The 18,662-nt window shown below is 50.6% G+C and overlaps 20 non-coding genes across 20 annotated transcripts; all 20 read right to left on the bottom strand.

Moving 5' to 3' along the window:
• Nucleotides 1-783: 783 nt before the first annotated feature.
• On the bottom strand, nucleotides 784-856 carry Trnaa-agc (transfer RNA alanine (anticodon AGC)). Its single transcript has one exon. It is a non-coding gene; the product is annotated as a tRNA-Ala (tRNA).
• A 423-nt stretch (nucleotides 857-1,279) lies between these two features.
• Trnaa-ugc (transfer RNA alanine (anticodon UGC)) lies at nucleotides 1,280-1,352 on the bottom strand. Its single transcript has one exon. It is a non-coding gene; the product is annotated as a tRNA-Ala (tRNA).
• A 1,430-nt stretch (nucleotides 1,353-2,782) lies between these two features.
• Trnaa-agc (transfer RNA alanine (anticodon AGC)) lies at nucleotides 2,783-2,855 on the bottom strand. The gene has a single exon. It is a non-coding gene; the product is annotated as a tRNA-Ala (tRNA).
• A 423-nt stretch (nucleotides 2,856-3,278) lies between these two features.
• Nucleotides 3,279-3,351, bottom strand: Trnaa-ugc (transfer RNA alanine (anticodon UGC)). Its single transcript has one exon. It is a non-coding gene; the product is annotated as a tRNA-Ala (tRNA).
• Nucleotides 3,352-4,425: 1,074 nt separating this feature from the next.
• On the bottom strand, nucleotides 4,426-4,498 carry Trnaa-agc (transfer RNA alanine (anticodon AGC)). Its single transcript has one exon. It is a non-coding gene; the product is annotated as a tRNA-Ala (tRNA).
• Nucleotides 4,499-4,921: 423 nt separating this feature from the next.
• Trnaa-ugc (transfer RNA alanine (anticodon UGC)) lies at nucleotides 4,922-4,994 on the bottom strand. Its single transcript has one exon. It is a non-coding gene; the product is annotated as a tRNA-Ala (tRNA).
• Nucleotides 4,995-6,057: 1,063 nt separating this feature from the next.
• Nucleotides 6,058-6,130, bottom strand: Trnaa-agc (transfer RNA alanine (anticodon AGC)). Its single transcript has one exon. It is a non-coding gene; the product is annotated as a tRNA-Ala (tRNA).
• A 423-nt stretch (nucleotides 6,131-6,553) lies between these two features.
• Nucleotides 6,554-6,626, bottom strand: Trnaa-ugc (transfer RNA alanine (anticodon UGC)). The gene has a single exon. It is a non-coding gene; the product is annotated as a tRNA-Ala (tRNA).
• A 1,063-nt stretch (nucleotides 6,627-7,689) lies between these two features.
• Nucleotides 7,690-7,762, bottom strand: Trnaa-agc (transfer RNA alanine (anticodon AGC)). The gene has a single exon. It is a non-coding gene; the product is annotated as a tRNA-Ala (tRNA).
• Nucleotides 7,763-8,185: 423 nt separating this feature from the next.
• On the bottom strand, nucleotides 8,186-8,258 carry Trnaa-ugc (transfer RNA alanine (anticodon UGC)). Its single transcript has one exon. It is a non-coding gene; the product is annotated as a tRNA-Ala (tRNA).
• A 1,063-nt stretch (nucleotides 8,259-9,321) lies between these two features.
• On the bottom strand, nucleotides 9,322-9,394 carry Trnaa-agc (transfer RNA alanine (anticodon AGC)). The gene has a single exon. It is a non-coding gene; the product is annotated as a tRNA-Ala (tRNA).
• Nucleotides 9,395-9,817: 423 nt separating this feature from the next.
• Trnaa-ugc (transfer RNA alanine (anticodon UGC)) lies at nucleotides 9,818-9,890 on the bottom strand. The gene has a single exon. It is a non-coding gene; the product is annotated as a tRNA-Ala (tRNA).
• A 1,430-nt stretch (nucleotides 9,891-11,320) lies between these two features.
• Nucleotides 11,321-11,393, bottom strand: Trnaa-agc (transfer RNA alanine (anticodon AGC)). Its single transcript has one exon. It is a non-coding gene; the product is annotated as a tRNA-Ala (tRNA).
• A 1,568-nt stretch (nucleotides 11,394-12,961) lies between these two features.
• On the bottom strand, nucleotides 12,962-13,034 carry Trnaa-agc (transfer RNA alanine (anticodon AGC)). The gene has a single exon. It is a non-coding gene; the product is annotated as a tRNA-Ala (tRNA).
• A 423-nt stretch (nucleotides 13,035-13,457) lies between these two features.
• On the bottom strand, nucleotides 13,458-13,530 carry Trnaa-ugc (transfer RNA alanine (anticodon UGC)). Its single transcript has one exon. It is a non-coding gene; the product is annotated as a tRNA-Ala (tRNA).
• Nucleotides 13,531-14,603: 1,073 nt separating this feature from the next.
• On the bottom strand, nucleotides 14,604-14,676 carry Trnaa-agc (transfer RNA alanine (anticodon AGC)). The gene has a single exon. It is a non-coding gene; the product is annotated as a tRNA-Ala (tRNA).
• A 423-nt stretch (nucleotides 14,677-15,099) lies between these two features.
• On the bottom strand, nucleotides 15,100-15,172 carry Trnaa-ugc (transfer RNA alanine (anticodon UGC)). The gene has a single exon. It is a non-coding gene; the product is annotated as a tRNA-Ala (tRNA).
• A 1,074-nt stretch (nucleotides 15,173-16,246) lies between these two features.
• On the bottom strand, nucleotides 16,247-16,319 carry Trnaa-agc (transfer RNA alanine (anticodon AGC)). The gene has a single exon. It is a non-coding gene; the product is annotated as a tRNA-Ala (tRNA).
• A 1,568-nt stretch (nucleotides 16,320-17,887) lies between these two features.
• On the bottom strand, nucleotides 17,888-17,960 carry Trnaa-agc (transfer RNA alanine (anticodon AGC)). Its single transcript has one exon. It is a non-coding gene; the product is annotated as a tRNA-Ala (tRNA).
• A 422-nt stretch (nucleotides 17,961-18,382) lies between these two features.
• Nucleotides 18,383-18,455, bottom strand: Trnaa-ugc (transfer RNA alanine (anticodon UGC)). Its single transcript has one exon. It is a non-coding gene; the product is annotated as a tRNA-Ala (tRNA).
• Between the last annotated feature and the right edge of the window lie 207 nt (nucleotides 18,456-18,662).

Below are 18,662 nucleotides of genomic sequence, written 5' to 3'. Positions count from 1 at the left end.
TTTTCACTCCTTGTCGGCAATCACACCGCGCCTCAGGTAACAAGCACATCTGAAGCCCCATTGTGCACTCGACTGTTCATGCCAACTCACTGCCTCGCACTTTACTACTGTGTACCACTCTTGTCGTCCAACTGCAAAAGACTGGGCCACAACACATTTCGGCGTCTCCATTGCACTGCGCAAACTACGAAACGCTCCCCAAACATGGCACTCACCAATGCAGACGACTTTTCCGACTTTACACGACGCTCACGCTAGTGACAGCCTTATTTAGAGCTTGACGTCGCGCCCAAGCGAGTGAGCACATTTCGCCTACGGCTTAGGCCGCCCACCTAGTGTGGCTGCTCGGTGTCTGCAGGCAGCGAGGGGCTGCAACCTTCCCGTGTTCGCGCCTATGTCACCTCTGCTTGCTTGTCAGAGACAGAGTATCGCAAAACATACAACTCACTCCATGAATTGATTGCTACGGCATCTGTCATCAGCAGTCACAACTAGCAACACCAGTAGCAGCCGACTGCACGTAAAGAATGGGAATGTGCAGTGGGATTTTTGTGAACTCGGCGCAAGGCAGATCTTTCCGACATAGGTTTGAGAATCTTAAGGGAGGACTTGTACTGTTTCTAAATTCAGTGTAGCGGTGGGAGGAGGGTGCTTCTTGCGCGTAACAGTACGCTTGCCAATTGTGGCTGCTAATCGTTCGCTCGTATCTGCCTTGACACATTCGCTGGCTGTGAATTATTCCACTTGCATGGCAGTGTGGACATGTTGGTGTGTTAAAAATTCTGGAGGCGCTGGGTATCGATCCCAGTACCTCTCGCATGCTAAGCGAGCGCTCTACCATCTGAGCTACGCCCCCTGATGACAAATAGTGCTACATACAACCATATCAATACCACAGACCCTTGCACTCTCATTATTCCGCAGACAAACACTACTCTCAATGTGGCCGCGAGGGTGTCTTTCAGGTTTTCTGCATTCTGTATCGAATCGTAGTTGGCCAAAATTAAAGTGGCACGCACAACGTCGAAAATAGCGTTCGGCCACCACTCTGAGTAAGACGGACGTGTTGTCCACTCTCTAGACTTCATTGAGGTTAGGCCGTTATACCTAAGACAGATTTGCAGTCGATGACACCTCGACAACAGCCGGTCCTCACATTTACGTCTTGCTCTCCTTACGTCAGTATACATCATATGAGTCTGTGACGCTGGCTTTGCAACATCTTGCGTGTCTTTAGGCTCGCCGCGACCAACACTTACCATGCACTGTCCACAAAACATGGAGGCGCCGGGGCTTGAACCCGGGACCTTTCACATGCAAAGCGATCGCTCTACCAACTGAGCTACGCCCCCAAGCGCAACAGAGCTGCGCTGTTTTCCTTTCTTTGCTACTCTGAAGTGCACGGACCTGATGGTTGGTTGGTTTGTAGGGGTGAAGGGACCAGTGTACAAAGGCGTGGTCACGTTCATATACACATGAGTTCCAAGTAGTTTCGATGTTCTGGTGTTACGACTACAAATTCCGTCTGTATTTAACGTCTTAAATTGAAAGGACTGTCGACTGATGACCACAGCAGTTGAGACCCATAGTGCTCAGAGCCATTTCTCGAAAGGACAGTCACAAATTGCTCCGTTTTCACTCCTTGTCGGCAATCACACCGCGCCTCAGGTAACAAGCACATCTGAAGCCCCATTGTGCACTCGACTGTTCATGCCAACTCACTGCCTCGCACTTTACTACTGTGTACCACTCTTGTCGTCCAACTGCAAAAGACTGGGCCACAACACGTTTCGGCGTCTCCATTGCACTGCGCAAACTACGAAACGCTCCCCAAACATGGCACTCACCAATGCAGACGACTTTTCCGACTTTACACGACGCTCACGCAACGCTCACGCTAGTGACAGCCTTATTTAGAGCTTGACGTCGCGCCCAAGCGAGTGAGCACATTTCGCCTACGGCTTAGGCCGCCCACCTAGTGTGGCTGCTCGGTGTCTGCAGGCAGCGAGGGGCTGCAACCTTCCCGTGTTCGCACATCTGAAGCCCCATTGTGCACTCGACTGTTCATGCCAACTCACTGCCTCGCACTTTACTACTGTGTACCACTCTTGTCGTCCAACTGCAAAAGACTGGGCCACAACACGTTTCCGCGTCTCCATTGCACTGCGCAAACTACGAAACGCTCCCCAAACATGGCACTCACCAATGCAGACGACTTTTCCGACTTTACACGACGCTCACGCAACGCTCACGCTAGTGACAGCCTTATTTAGAGCTTGACGTCGCGCCCAAGCGAGTGAGCACATTTCGCCTACGGCTTAGGCCGCCCACCTAGTGTGGCTGCTCGGTGTCTGCAGGCAGCGAGGGGCTGCAACCTTCCCGTGTTCGCGCCTATGTCACCTCTGCTTGCTTGTCAGAGACAGAGTATCGCAAAACATACAACTCACTCCATGAATTGATTGCTACGGCATCTGTCATCAGCAGTCACAACTAGCAACACCAGTAGCAGCCGACTGCACGTAAAGAATGGGAATGTGCAGTGGGATTTTTGTGAACTCGGCGCAAGGCAGATCTTTCCGACATAGGTTTGAGAATCTTAAGGGAGGACTTGTACTGTTTCTAAATTCAGTGTAGCGGTGGGAGGAGGGTGCTTCTTGCGCGTAACAGTACGCTTGCCAATTGTGGCTGCTAATCGTTCGCTCGTATCTGCCTTGACACATTCGCTGGCTGTGAATTATTCCACTTGCATGGCAGTGTGGACATGTTGGTGTGTTAAAAATTCTGGAGGCGCTGGGTATCGATCCCAGTACCTCTCGCATGCTAAGCGAGCGCTCTACCATCTGAGCTACGCCCCCTGATGACAAATAGTGCTACATACAACCATATCAATACCACAGACCCTTGCACTCTCATTATTCCGCAGACAAACACTACTCTCAATGTGGCCGCGAGGGTGTCTTTCAGGTTTTCTGCATTCTGTATCGAATCGTAGTTGGCCAAAATTAAAGTGGCACGCACAACGTCGAAAATAGCGTTCGGCCACCACTCTGAGTAAGACGGACGTGTTGTCCACTCTCTAGACTTCATTGAGGTTAGGCCGTTATACCTAAGACAGATTTGCAGTCGATGACACCTCGACAACAGCCGGTCCTCACATTTACGTCTTGCTCTCCTTACGTCAGTATACATCATATGAGTCTGTGACGCTGGCTTTGCAACATCTTGCGTGTCTTTAGGCTCGCCGCGACCAACACTTACCATGCACTGTCCACAAAACATGGAGGCGCCGGGGCTTGAACCCGGGACCTTTCACATGCAAAGCGAACGCTCTACCAACTGAGCTACGCCCCCAAGCGCAACAGAGCTGCGCTGTTTTCCTTTCTTTGCTACTCTGAAGTGCACGGACCTGATGGTTGGTTGGTTTGTAGGGGTGAAGGGACCAGTGTACAAAGGCGTGGTCACGTTCATATACACATGAGTTCCAAGTAGTTTCGATGTTCTGGTGTTACGACTACAAATTCCGTCTGTATTTAACGTCTTAAATTGAAAGGACTGTCGACTGATGACCACAGCAGTTGAGACCCATAGTGCTCAGAGCCATTTCTCGAAAGGACAGTCACAAATTGCTCCGTTTTCACTCCTTGTCGGCAATCACACCGCGCCTCAGGTAACAAGCACATCTGAAGCCCCATTGTGCACTCGACTGTTCATGCCAACTCACTGCCTCGCACTTTACTACTGTGTACCACTCTTGTCGTCCAACTGCAAAAGACTGGGCCACAACACGTTTCGGCGTCTCCATTGCACTGCGCAAACTACGAAACGCTCCCCAAACATGGCACTCACCAATGCAGACGACTTTTCCGACTTTACACGACGCTCACGCAACGCTCACGCTAGTGACAGCCTTATTTAGAGCTTGACGTCGCGCCCAAGCGAGTGAGCACATTTCGCCTACGGCTTAGGCCGCCCACCTAGTGTGGCTGCTCGGTGTCTGCAGGCAGCGAGGGGCTGCAACCTTCCCGTGTTCGCGCCTATGTCACCTCTGCTTGCTTGTCAGAGACAGAGTATCGCAAAACATACAACTCACTCCATGAATTGATTGCTACGGCATCTGTCATCAGCAGTCACAACTAGCAACACCAGTAGCAGCCGACTGCACGTAAAGAATGGGAATGTGCAGTGGGATTTTTGTGAACTCGGCGCAAGGCAGATCTTTCCGACATAGGTTTGAGAATCTTAAGGGAGGACTTGTACTGTTTCTAAATTCAGTGTAGCGGTGGGAGGAGGGTGCTTCTTGCGCGTAACAGTACGCTTGCCAATTGTGGCTGCTAATCGTTCGCTCGTATCTGCCTTGACACATTCGCTGGCTGTGAATTATTCCACTTGCATGGCAGTGTGGACATGTTGGTGTGTTAAAAATTCTGGAGGCGCTGGGTATCGATCCCAGTACCTCTCGCATGCTAAGCGAGCGCTCTACCATCTGAGCTACGCCCCCTGATGACAAATAGTGCTACATACAACCATATCAATACCACAGACCCTTGCACTCTCATTATTCCGCAGACAAACACTACTCTCAATGTGGCCGCGAGGGTGTCTTTCAGGTTTTCTGCATTCTGTATCGAATCGTAGTTGGCCAAAATTAAAGTGGCACGCACAACGTCGAAAATAGCGTTCGGCCACCACTCTGAGTAAGACGGACGTGTTGTCCACTCTCTAGACTTCATTGAGGTTAGGCCGTTATACCTAAGACAGATTTGCAGTCGATGACACCTCGACAACAGCCGGTCCTCACATTTACGTCTTGCTCTCCTTACGTCAGTATACATCATATGAGTCTGTGACGCTGGCTTTGCAACATCTTGCGTGTCTTTAGGCTCGCCGCGACCAACACTTACCATGCACTGTCCACAAAACATGGAGGCGCCGGGGCTTGAACCCGGGACCTTTCACATGCAAAGCGAACGCTCTACCAACTGAGCTACGCCCCCAAGCGCAACAGAGCTGCGCTGTTTTCCTTTCTTTGCTACTCTGAAGTGCACGGACCTGATGGTTGGTTGGTTTGTAGGGGTGAAGGGACCAGTGTACAAAGGCGTGGTCACGTTCATATACACATGAGTTCCAAGTAGTTTCGATGTTCTGGTGTTACGACTACAAATTCCGTCTGTATTTAACGTCTTAAATTGAAAGGACTGTCGACTGATGACCACAGCAGTTGAGACCCATAGTGCTCAGAGCCATTTCTCGAAAGGACAGTCACAAATTGCTCCGTTTTCACTCCTTGTCGGCAATCACACCGCGCCTCAGGTAACAAGCACATCTGAAGCCCCATTGTGCACTCGACTGTTCATGCCAACTCACTGCCTCGCACTTTACTACTGTGTACCACTCTTGTCGTCCAACTGCAAAAGACTGGGCCACAACACGTTTCGGCGTCTCCATTGCACTGCGCAAACTACGAAACGCTCCCCAAACATGGCACTCACCAATGCAGACGACTTTTCCGACTTTACACGACGCTCACGCTAGTGACAGCCTTATTTAGAGCTTGACGTCGCGCCCAAGCGAGTGAGCACATTTCGCCTACGGCTTAGGCCGCCCACCTAGTGTGGCTGCTCGGTGTCTGCAGGCAGCGAGGGGCTGCAACCTTCCCGTGTTCGCGCCTATGTCACCTCTGCTTGCTTGTCAGAGACAGAGTATCGCAAAACATACAACTCACTCCATGAATTGATTGCTACGGCATCTGTCATCAGCAGTCACAACTAGCAACACCAGTAGCAGCCGACTGCACGTAAAGAATGGGAATGTGCAGTGGGATTTTTGTGAACTCGGCGCAAGGCAGATCTTTCCGACATAGGTTTGAGAATCTTAAGGGAGGACTTGTACTGTTTCTAAATTCAGTGTAGCGGTGGGAGGAGGGTGCTTCTTGCGCGTAACAGTACGCTTGCCAATTGTGGCTGCTAATCGTTCGCTCGTATCTGCCTTGACACATTCGCTGGCTGTGAATTATTCCACTTGCATGGCAGTGTGGACATGTTGGTGTGTTAAAAATTCTGGAGGCGCTGGGTATCGATCCCAGTACCTCTCGCATGCTAAGCGAGCGCTCTACCATCTGAGCTACGCCCCCTGATGACAAATAGTGCTACATACAACCATATCAATACCACAGACCCTTGCACTCTCATTATTCCGCAGACAAACACTACTCTCAATGTGGCCGCGAGGGTGTCTTTCAGGTTTTCTGCATTCTGTATCGAATCGTAGTTGGCCAAAATTAAAGTGGCACGCACAACGTCGAAAATAGCGTTCGGCCACCACTCTGAGTAAGACGGACGTGTTGTCCACTCTCTAGACTTCATTGAGGTTAGGCCGTTATACCTAAGACAGATTTGCAGTCGATGACACCTCGACAACAGCCGGTCCTCACATTTACGTCTTGCTCTCCTTACGTCAGTATACATCATATGAGTCTGTGACGCTGGCTTTGCAACATCTTGCGTGTCTTTAGGCTCGCCGCGACCAACACTTACCATGCACTGTCCACAAAACATGGAGGCGCCGGGGCTTGAACCCGGGACCTTTCACATGCAAAGCGAACGCTCTACCAACTGAGCTACGCCCCCAAGCGCAACAGAGCTGCGCTGTTTTCCTTTCTTTGCTACTCTGAAGTGCACGGACCTGATGGTTGGTTGGTTTGTAGGGGTGAAGGGACCAGTGTACAAAGGCGTGGTCACGTTCATATACACATGAGTTCCAAGTAGTTTCGATGTTCTGGTGTTACGACTACAAATTCCGTCTGTATTTAACGTCTTAAATTGAAAGGACTGTCGACTGATGACCACAGCAGTTGAGACCCATAGTGCTCAGAGCCATTTCTCGAAAGGACAGTCACAAATTGCTCCGTTTTCACTCCTTGTCGGCAATCACACCGCGCCTCAGGTAACAAGCACATCTGAAGCCCCATTGTGCACTCGACTGTTCATGCCAACTCACTGCCTCGCACTTTACTACTGTGTACCACTCTTGTCGTCCAACTGCAAAAGACTGGGCCACAACACGTTTCGGCGTCTCCATTGCACTGCGCAAACTACGAAACGCTCCCCAAACATGGCACTCACCAATGCAGACGACTTTTCCGACTTTACACGACGCTCACGCTAGTGACAGCCTTATTTAGAGCTTGACGTCGCGCCCAAGCGAGTGAGCACATTTCGCCTACGGCTTAGGCCGCCCACCTAGTGTGGCTGCTCGGTGTCTGCAGGCAGCGAGGGGCTGCAACCTTCCCGTGTTCGCGCCTATGTCACCTCTGCTTGCTTGTCAGAGACAGAGTATCGCAAAACATACAACTCACTCCATGAATTGATTGCTACGGCATCTGTCATCAGCAGTCACAACTAGCAACACCAGTAGCAGCCGACTGCACGTAAAGAATGGGAATGTGCAGTGGGATTTTTGTGAACTCGGCGCAAGGCAGATCTTTCCGACATAGGTTTGAGAATCTTAAGGGAGGACTTGTACTGTTTCTAAATTCAGTGTAGCGGTGGGAGGAGGGTGCTTCTTGCGCGTAACAGTACGCTTGCCAATTGTGGCTGCTAATCGTTCGCTCGTATCTGCCTTGACACATTCGCTGGCTGTGAATTATTCCACTTGCATGGCAGTGTGGACATGTTGGTGTGTTAAAAATTCTGGAGGCGCTGGGTATCGATCCCAGTACCTCTCGCATGCTAAGCGAGCGCTCTACCATCTGAGCTACGCCCCCTGATGACAAATAGTGCTACATACAACCATATCAATACCACAGACCCTTGCACTCTCATTATTCCGCAGACAAACACTACTCTCAATGTGGCCGCGAGGGTGTCTTTCAGGTTTTCTGCATTCTGTATCGAATCGTAGTTGGCCAAAATTAAAGTGGCACGCACAACGTCGAAAATAGCGTTCGGCCACCACTCTGAGTAAGACGGACGTGTTGTCCACTCTCTAGACTTCATTGAGGTTAGGCCGTTATACCTAAGACAGATTTGCAGTCGATGACACCTCGACAACAGCCGGTCCTCACATTTACGTCTTGCTCTCCTTACGTCAGTATACATCATATGAGTCTGTGACGCTGGCTTTGCAACATCTTGCGTGTCTTTAGGCTCGCCGCGACCAACACTTACCATGCACTGTCCACAAAACATGGAGGCGCCGGGGCTTGAACCCGGGACCTTTCACATGCAAAGCGAACGCTCTACCAACTGAGCTACGCCCCCAAGCGCAACAGAGCTGCGCTGTTTTCCTTTCTTTGCTACTCTGAAGTGCACGGACCTGATGGTTGGTTGGTTTGTAGGGGTGAAGGGACCAGTGTACAAAGGCGTGGTCACGTTCATATACACATGAGTTCCAAGTAGTTTCGATGTTCTGGTGTTACGACTACAAATTCCGTCTGTATTTAACGTCTTAAATTGAAAGGACTGTCGACTGATGACCACAGCAGTTGAGACCCATAGTGCTCAGAGCCATTTCTCGAAAGGACAGTCACAAATTGCTCCGTTTTCACTCCTTGTCGGCAATCACACCGCGCCTCAGGTAACAAGCACATCTGAAGCCCCATTGTGCACTCGACTGTTCATGCCAACTCACTGCCTCGCACTTTACTACTGTGTACCACTCTTGTCGTCCAACTGCAAAAGACTGGGCCACAACACGTTTCGGCGTCTCCATTGCACTGCGCAAACTACGAAACGCTCCCCAAACATGGCACTCACCAATGCAGACGACTTTTCCGACTTTACACGACGCTCACGCTAGTGACAGCCTTATTTAGAGCTTGACGTCGCGCCCAAGCGAGTGAGCACATTTCGCCTACGGCTTAGGCCGCCCACCTAGTGTGGCTGCTCGGTGTCTGCAGGCAGCGAGGGGCTGCAACCTTCCCGTGTTCGCGCCTATGTCACCTCTGCTTGCTTGTCAGAGACAGAGTATCGCAAAACATACAACTCACTCCATGAATTGATTGCTACGGCATCTGTCATCAGCAGTCACAACTAGCAACACCAGTAGCAGCCGACTGCACGTAAAGAATGGGAATGTGCAGTGGGATTTTTGTGAACTCGGCGCAAGGCAGATCTTTCCGACATAGGTTTGAGAATCTTAAGGGAGGACTTGTACTGTTTCTAAATTCAGTGTAGCGGTGGGAGGAGGGTGCTTCTTGCGCGTAACAGTACGCTTGCCAATTGTGGCTGCTAATCGTTCGCTCGTATCTGCCTTGACACATTCGCTGGCTGTGAATTATTCCACTTGCATGGCAGTGTGGACATGTTGGTGTGTTAAAAATTCTGGAGGCGCTGGGTATCGATCCCAGTACCTCTCGCATGCTAAGCGAGCGCTCTACCATCTGAGCTACGCCCCCTGATGACAAATAGTGCTACATACAACCATATCAATACCACAGACCCTTGCACTCTCATTATTCCGCAGACAAACACTACTCTCAATGTGGCCGCGAGGGTGTCTTTCAGGTTTTCTGCATTCTGTATCGAATCGTAGTTGGCCAAAATTAAAGTGGCACGCACAACGTCGAAAATAGCGTTCGGCCACCACTCTGAGTAAGACGGACGTGTTGTCCACTCTCTAGACTTCATTGAGGTTAGGCCGTTATACCTAAGACAGATTTGCAGTCGATGACACCTCGACAACAGCCGGTCCTCACATTTACGTCTTGCTCTCCTTACGTCAGTATACATCATATGAGTCTGTGACGCTGGCTTTGCAACATCTTGCGTGTCTTTAGGCTCGCCGCGACCAACACTTACCATGCACTGTCCACAAAACATGGAGGCGCCGGGGCTTGAACCCGGGACCTTTCACATGCAAAGCGAACGCTCTACCAACTGAGCTACGCCCCCAAGCGCAACAGAGCTGCGCTGTTTTCCTTTCTTTGCTACTCTGAAGTGCACGGACCTGATGGTTGGTTGGTTTGTAGGGGTGAAGGGACCAGTGTACAAAGGCGTGGTCACGTTCATATACACATGAGTTCCAAGTAGTTTCGATGTTCTGGTGTTACGACTACAAATTCCGTCTGTATTTAACGTCTTAAATTGAAAGGACTGTCGACTGATGACCACAGCAGTTGAGACCCATAGTGCTCAGAGCCATTTCTCGAAAGGACAGTCACAAATTGCTCCGTTTTCACTCCTTGTCGGCAATCACACCGCGCCTCAGGTAACAAGCACATCTGAAGCCCCATTGTGCACTCGACTGTTCATGCCAACTCACTGCCTCGCACTTTACTACTGTGTACCACTCTTGTCGTCCAACTGCAAAAGACTGGGCCACAACACGTTTCGGCGTCTCCATTGCACTGCGCAAACTACGAAACGCTCCCCAAACATGGCACTCACCAATGCAGACGACTTTTCCGACTTTACACGACGCTCACGCAACGCTCACGCTAGTGACAGCCTTATTTAGAGCTTGACGTCGCGCCCAAGCGAGTGAGCACATTTCGCCTACGGCTTAGGCCGCCCACCTAGTGTGGCTGCTCGGTGTCTGCAGGCAGCGAGGGGCTGCAACCTTCCCGTGTTCGCACATCTGAAGCCCCATTGTGCACTCGACTGTTCATGCCAACTCACTGCCTCGCACTTTACTACTGTGTACCACTCTTGTCGTCCAACTGCAAAAGACTGGGCCACAACACGTTTCCGCGTCTCCATTGCACTGCGCAAACTACGAAACGCTCCCCAAACATGGCACTCACCAATGCAGACGACTTTTCCGACTTTACACGACGCTCACGCAACGCTCACGCTAGTGACAGCCTTATTTAGAGCTTGACGTCGCGCCCAAGCGAGTGAGCACATTTCGCCTACGGCTTAGGCCGCCCACCTAGTGTGGCTGCTCGGTGTCTGCAGGCAGCGAGGGGCTGCAACCTTCCCGTGTTCGCGCCTATGTCACCTCTGCTTGCTTGTCAGAGACAGAGTATCGCAAAACATACAACTCACTCCATGAATTGATTGCTACGGCATCTGTCATCAGCAGTCACAACTAGCAACACCAGTAGCAGCCGACTGCACGTAAAGAATGGGAATGTGCAGTGGGATTTTTGTGAACTCGGCGCAAGGCAGATCTTTCCGACATAGGTTTGAGAATCTTAAGGGAGGACTTGTACTGTTTCTAAATTCAGTGTAGCGGTGGGAGGAGGGTGCTTCTTGCGCGTAACAGTACGCTTGCCAATTGTGGCTGCTAATCGTTCGCTCGTATCTGCCTTGACACATTCGCTGGCTGTGAATTATTCCACTTGCATGGCAGTGTGGACATGTTGGTGTGTTAAAAATTCTGGAGGCGCTGGGTATCGATCCCAGTACCTCTCGCATGCTAAGCGAGCGCTCTACCATCTGAGCTACGCCCCCTGATGACAAATAGTGCTACATACAACCATATCAATACCACAGACCCTTGCACTCTCATTATTCCGCAGACAAACACTACTCTCAATGTGGCCGCGAGGGTGTCTTTCAGGTTTTCTGCATTCTGTATCGAATCGTAGTTGGCCAAAATTAAAGTGGCACGCACAACGTCGAAAATAGCGTTCGGCCACCACTCTGAGTAAGACGGACGTGTTGTCCACTCTCTAGACTTCATTGAGGTTAGGCCGTTATACCTAAGACAGATTTGCAGTCGATGACACCTCGACAACAGCCGGTCCTCACATTTACGTCTTGCTCTCCTTACGTCAGTATACATCATATGAGTCTGTGACGCTGGCTTTGCAACATCTTGCGTGTCTTTAGGCTCGCCGCGACCAACACTTACCATGCACTGTCCACAAAACATGGAGGCGCCGGGGCTTGAACCCGGGACCTTTCACATGCAAAGCGAACGCTCTACCAACTGAGCTACGCCCCAAGCGCAACAGAGCTGCGCTGTTTTCCTTTCTTTGCTACTCTGAAGTGCACGGACCTGATGGTTGGTTGTTTGTAGGGGTGAAGGGACCAGTGTACAAAGGCGTGGTCACGTTCATATACACATGAGTTCCAAGTAGTTTCGATGTTCTGGTGTTACGACTACAAATTCCGTCTGTATTTAACGTCTTAAATTGAAAGGACTGTCGACTGATGACCACAGCAGTTGAGACCCATAGTGCTCAGAGCCATTTCTCGAAAGGACAGTCACAAATTGCTCCGTTTTCACTCCTTGTCGGCAATCACACCGCGCCTCAGGTAACAAGCACATCTGAAGCCCCATTGTGCACTCGACTGTTCATGCCAACTCACTGCCTCGCACTTTACTACTGTGTACCACTCTTGTCGTCCAACTGCAAAAGACTGGGCCACAACACGTTTCGGCGTCTCCATTGCACTGCGCAAACTACGAAACGCTCCCCAAACATGGCACTCACCAATGCAGACGACTTTTCCGACTTTACACGACGCTCACGCAACGCTCACGCTAGTGACAGCCTTATTTAGAGCTTGACGTCGCGCCCAAGCGAGTGAGCACATTTCGCCTACGGCTTAGGCCGCCCACCTAGTGTGGCTGCTCGGTGTCTGCAGGCAGCGAGGGGCTGCAACCTTCCCGTGTTCGCGCCTATGTCACCTCTGCTTGCTTGTCAGAGACAGAGTATCGCAAAACATACAACTCACTCCATGAATTGATTGCTACGGCATCTGTCATCAGCAGTCACAACTAGCAACACCAGTAGCAGCCGACTGCACGTAAAGAATGGGAATGTGCAGTGGGATTTTTGTGAACTCGGCGCAAGGCAGATCTTTCCGACATAGGTTTGAGAATCTTAAGGGAGGACTTGTACTGTTTCTAAATTCAGTGTAGCGGTGGGAGGAGGGTGCTTCTTGCGCGTAACAGTACGCTTGCCAATTGTGGCTGCTAATCGTTCGCTCGTATCTGCCTTGACACATTCGCTGGCTGTGAATTATTCCACTTGCATGGCAGTGTGGACATGTTGGTGTGTTAAAAATTCTGGAGGCGCTGGGTATCGATCCCAGTACCTCTCGCATGCTAAGCGAGCGCTCTACCATCTGAGCTACGCCCCCTGATGACAAATAGTGCTACATACAACCATATCAATACCACAGACCCTTGCACTCTCATTATTCCGCAGACAAACACTACTCTCAATGTGGCCGCGAGGGTGTCTTTCAGGTTTTCTGCATTCTGTATCGAATCGTAGTTGGCCAAAATTAAAGTGGCACGCACAACGTCGAAAATAGCGTTCGGCCACCACTCTGAGTAAGACGGACGTGTTGTCCACTCTCTAGACTTCATTGAGGTTAGGCCGTTATACCTAAGACAGATTTGCAGTCGATGACACCTCGACAACAGCCGGTCCTCACATTTACGTCTTGCTCTCCTTACGTCAGTATACATCATATGAGTCTGTGACGCTGGCTTTGCAACATCTTGCGTGTCTTTAGGCTCGCCGCGACCAACACTTACCATGCACTGTCCACAAAACATGGAGGCGCCGGGGCTTGAACCCGGGACCTTTCACATGCAAAGCGAACGCTCTACCAACTGAGCTACGCCCCCAAGCGCAACAGAGCTGCGCTGTTTTCCTTTCTTTGCTACTCTGAAGTGCACGGACCTGATGGTTGGTTGGTTTGTAGGGGTGAAGGGACCAGTGTACAAAGGCGTGGTCACGTTCATATACACATGAGTTCCAAGTAGTTTCGATGTTCTGGTGTTACGACTACAAATTCCGTCTGTATTTAACGTCTTAAATTGAAAGGACTGTCGACTGATGACCACAGCAGTTGAGACCCATAGTGCTCAGAGCCATTTCTCGAAAGGACAGTCACAAATTGCTCCGTTTTCACTCCTTGTCGGCAATCACACCGCGCCTCAGGTAACAAGCACATCTGAAGCCCCATTGTGCACTCGACTGTTCATGCCAACTCACTGCCTCGCACTTTACTACTGTGTACCACTCTTGTCGTCCAACTGCAAAAGACTGGGCCACAACACGTTTCGGCGTCTCCATTGCACTGCGCAAACTACGAAACGCTCCCCAAACATGGCACTCACCAATGCAGACGACTTTTCCGACTTTACACGACGCTCACGCAACGCTCACGCTAGTGACAGCCTTATTTAGAGCTTGACGTCGCGCCCAAGCGAGTGAGCACATTTCGCCTACGGCTTAGGCCGCCCACCTAGTGTGGCTGCTCGGTGTCTGCAGGCAGCGAGGGCTGCAACCTTCCCGTGTTCGCGCCTATGTCACCTCTGCTTGCTTGTCAGAGACAGAGTATCGCAAAACATACAACTCACTCCATGAATTGATTGCTACGGCATCTGTCATCAGCAGTCACAACTAGCAACACCAGTAGCAGCCGACTGCACGTAAAGAATGGGAATGTGCAGTGGGATTTTTGTGAACTCGGCGCAAGGCAGATCTTTCCGACATAGGTTTGAGAATCTTAAGGGAGGACTTGTACTGTTTCTAAATTCAGTGTAGCGGTGGGAGGAGGGTGCTTCTTGCGCGTAACAGTACGCTTGCCAATTGTGGCTGCTAATCGTTCGCTCGTATCTGCCTTGACACATTCGCTGGCTGTGAATTATTCCACTTGCATGGCAGTGTGGACATGTTGGTGTGTTAAAAATTCTGGAGGCGCTGGGTATCGATCCCAGTACCTCTCGCATGCTAAGCGAGCGCTCTACCATCTGAGCTACGCCCCCTGATGACAAATAGTGCTACATACAACCATATCAATACCACAGACCCTTGCACTCTCATTATTCCGCAGACAAACACTACTCTCAATGTGGCCGCGAGGGTGTCTTTCAGGTTTTCTGCATTCTGTATCGAATCGTAGTTGGCCAAAATTAAAGTGGCACGCACAACGTCGAAAATAGCGTTCGGCCACCACTCTGAGTAAGACGGACGTGTTGTCCACTCTCTAGACTTCATTGAGGTTAGGCCGTTATACCTAAGACAGATTTGCAGTCGATGACACCTCGACAACAGCCGGTCCTCACATTTACGTCTTGCTCTCCTTACGTCAGTATACATCATATGAGTCTGTGACGCTGGCTTTGCAACATCTTGCGTGTCTTTAGGCTCGCCGCGACCAACACTTACCATGCACTGTCCACAAAACATGGAGGCGCCGGGGCTTGAACCCGGGACCTTTCACATGCAAAGCGAACGCTCTACCAACTGAGCTACGCCCCCAAGCGCAACAGAGCTGCGCTGTTTTCCTTTCTTTGCTACTCTGAAGTGCACGGACCTGATGGTTGGTTGGTTTGTAGGGGTGAAGGGACCAGTGTACAAAGGCGTGGTCACGTTCATATACACATGAGTTCCAAGTAGTTTCGATGTTCTGGTGTTACGACTACAAATTCCGTCTGTATTTAACGTCTTAAATTGAAAGGACTGTCGACTGATGACCACAGCAGTTGAGACCCATAGTGCTCAGAGCCATTTCTCGAAAGGACAGTCACAAATTGCTCCGTTTTCACTCCTTGTCGGCAATCACACCGCGCCTCAGGTAACAAGCACATCTGAAGCCCCATTGTGCACTCGACTGTTCATGCCAACTCACTGCCTCGCACTTTACTACTGTGTACCACTCTTGTCGTCCAACTGCAAAAGACTGGGCCACAACACGTTTCGGCGTCTCCATTGCACTGCGCAAACTACGAAACGCTCCCCAAACATGGCACTCACCAATGCAGACGACTTTTCCGACTTTACACGACGCTCACGCAACGCTCACGCTAGTGACAGCCTTATTTAGAGCTTGACGTCGCGCCCAAGCGAGTGAGCACATTTCGCCTACGGCTTAGGCCGCCCACCTAGTGTGGCTGCTCGGTGTCTGCAGGCAGCGAGGGGCTGCAACCTTCCCGTGTTCGCGCCTATGTCACCTCTGCTTGCTTGTCAGAGACAGAGTATCGCAAAACATACAACTCACTCCATGAATTGATTGCTACGGCATCTGTCATCAGCAGTCACAACTAGCAACACCAGTAGCAGCCGACTGCACGTAAAGAATGGGAATGTGCAGTGGGATTTTTGTGAACTCGGCGCAAGGCAGATCTTTCCGACATAGGTTTGAGAATCTTAAGGGAGGACTTGTACTGTTTCTAAATTCAGTGTAGCGGTGGGAGGAGGGTGCTTCTTGCGCGTAACAGTACGCTTGCCAATTGTGGCTGCTAATCGTTCGCTCGTATCTGCCTTGACACATTCGCTGGCTGTGAATTATTCCACTTGCATGGCAGTGTGGACATGTTGGTGTGTTAAAAATTCTGGAGGCGCTGGGTATCGATCCCAGTACCTCTCGCATGCTAAGCGAGCGCTCTACCATCTGAGCTACGCCCCCTGATGACAAATAGTGCTACATACAACCATATCAATACCACAGACCCTTGCACTCTCATTATTCCGCAGACAAACACTACTCTCAATGTGGCCGCGAGGGTGTCTTTCAGGTTTTCTGCATTCTGTATCGAATCGTAGTTGGCCAAAATTAAAGTGGCACGCACAACGTCGAAAATAGCGTTCGGCCACCACTCTGAGTAAGACGGACGTGTTGTCCACTCTCTAGACTTCATTGAGGTTAGGCCGTTATACCTAAGACAGATTTGCAGTCGATGACACCTCGACAACAGCCGGTCCTCACATTTACGTCTTGCTCTCCTTACGTCAGTATACATCATATGAGTCTGTGACGCTGGCTTTGCAACATCTTGCGTGTCTTTAGGCTCGCCGCGACCAACACTTACCATGCACTGTCCACAAAACATGGAGGCGCCGGGGCTTGAACCCGGGACCTTTCACATGCAAAGCGAACGCTCTACCAACTGAGCTACGCCCCAAGCGCAACAGAGCTGCGCTGTTTTCCTTTCTTTGCTACTCTGAAGTGCACGGACCTGATGGTTGGTTGGTTTGTAGGGGTGAAGGGACCAGTGTACAAAGGCGTGGTCACGTTCATATACACATGAGTTCCAAGTAGTTTCGATGTTCTGGTGTTACGACTACAAATTCCGTCTGTATTTAACGTCTTAATTGAAAGGACTGTCGACTGATGACCACAGCAGTTGAGACCCATAGTGCTCAGAGCCATTTCTCGAAAGGACAGTCACAAATTGCTCCGTTTTCACTCCTTGTCGGCAATCACACCGCGCCTCAGGTAACAAGCACATCTGAAGCCCCATTGTGCACTCGACTGTTCATGCCAACTCACTGCCTCGCACTTTACTACTGTGTACCACTCTTGTCGTCCAACTGCAAAAGACTGGGCCACAACACGTTTCGGCGTCTCCATTGCACTGCGCAAACTACGAAACGCTCCCCAAACATGGCACTCACCAATGCAGACGACTTTTCCGACTTTACACGACGCTCACGCAACGCTCACGCTAGTGACAGCCTTATTTAGAGCTTGACGTCGCGCCCAAGCGAGTGAGCACATTTCGCCTACGGCTTAGGCCGCCCACCTAGTGTGGCTGCTCGGTGTCTGCAGGCAGCGAGGGGCTGCAACCTTCCCGTGTTCGCGCCTATGTCACCTCTGCTTGCTTGTCAGAGACAGAGTATCGCAAAACATACAACTCACTCCATGAATTGATTGCTACGGCATCTGTCATCAGCAGTCACAACTAGCAACACCAGTAGCAGCCGACTGCACGTAAAGAATGGGAATGTGCAGTGGGATTTTTGTGAACTCGGCGCAAGGCAGATCTTTCCGACATAGGTTTGAGAATCTTAAGGGAGGACTTGTACTGTTTCTAAATTCAGTGTAGCGGTGGGAGGAGGGTGCTTCTTGCGCGTAACAGTACGCTTGCCAATTGTGGCTGCTAATCGTTCGCTCGTATCTGCCTTGACACATTCGCTGGCTGTGAATTATTCCACTTGCATGGCAGTGTGGACATGTTGGTGTGTTAAAAATTCTGGAGGCGCTGGGTATCGATCCCAGTACCTCTCGCATGCTAAGCGAGCGCTCTACCATCTGAGCTACGCCCCTGATGACAAATAGTGCTACATACAACCATATCAATACCACAGACCCTTGCACTCTCATTATTCCGCAGACAAACACTACTCTCAATGTGGCCGCGAGGGTGTCTTTCAGGTTTTCTGCATTCTGTATCGAATCGTAGTTGGCCAAAATTAAAGTGGCACGCACAACGTCGAAAATAGCGTTCGGCCACCACTCTGAGTAAGACGGACGTGTTGTCCACTCTCTAGACTTCATTGAGGTTAGGCCGTTATACCTAAGACAGATTTGCAGTCGATGACACCTCGACAACAGCCGGTCCTCACATTTACGTCTTGCTCTCCTTACGTCAGTATACATCATATGAGTCTGTGACGCTGGCTTTGCAACATCTTGCGTGTCTTTAGGCTCGCCGCGACCAACACTTACCATGCACTGTCCACAAAACATGGAGGCGCCGGGGCTTGAACCCGGGACCTTTCACATGCAAAGCGAACGCTCTACCAACTGAGCTACGCCCCCAAGCGCAACAGAGCTGCGCTGTTTTCCTTTCTTTGCTACTCTGAAGTGCACGGACCTGATGGTTGGTTGGTTTGTAGGGGTGAAGGGACCAGTGTACAAAGGCGTGGTCACGTTCATATACACATGAGTTCCAAGTAGTTTCGATGTTCTGGTGTTACGACTACAAATTCCGTCTGTATTTAACGTCTTAAATTGAAAGGACTGTCG

The sequence above is a fragment of the Schistocerca cancellata genome, chromosome 10 (assembly GCF_023864275.1).
Source record: "Schistocerca cancellata isolate TAMUIC-IGC-003103 chromosome 10, iqSchCanc2.1, whole genome shotgun sequence".
Lineage (NCBI taxonomy): Eukaryota > Metazoa > Arthropoda > Insecta > Orthoptera > Acrididae > Schistocerca > Schistocerca cancellata.
The sequence above is the reverse complement of the archived record's forward strand: the minus strand, read 5'-3'. Positions and strand labels throughout refer to the sequence as shown.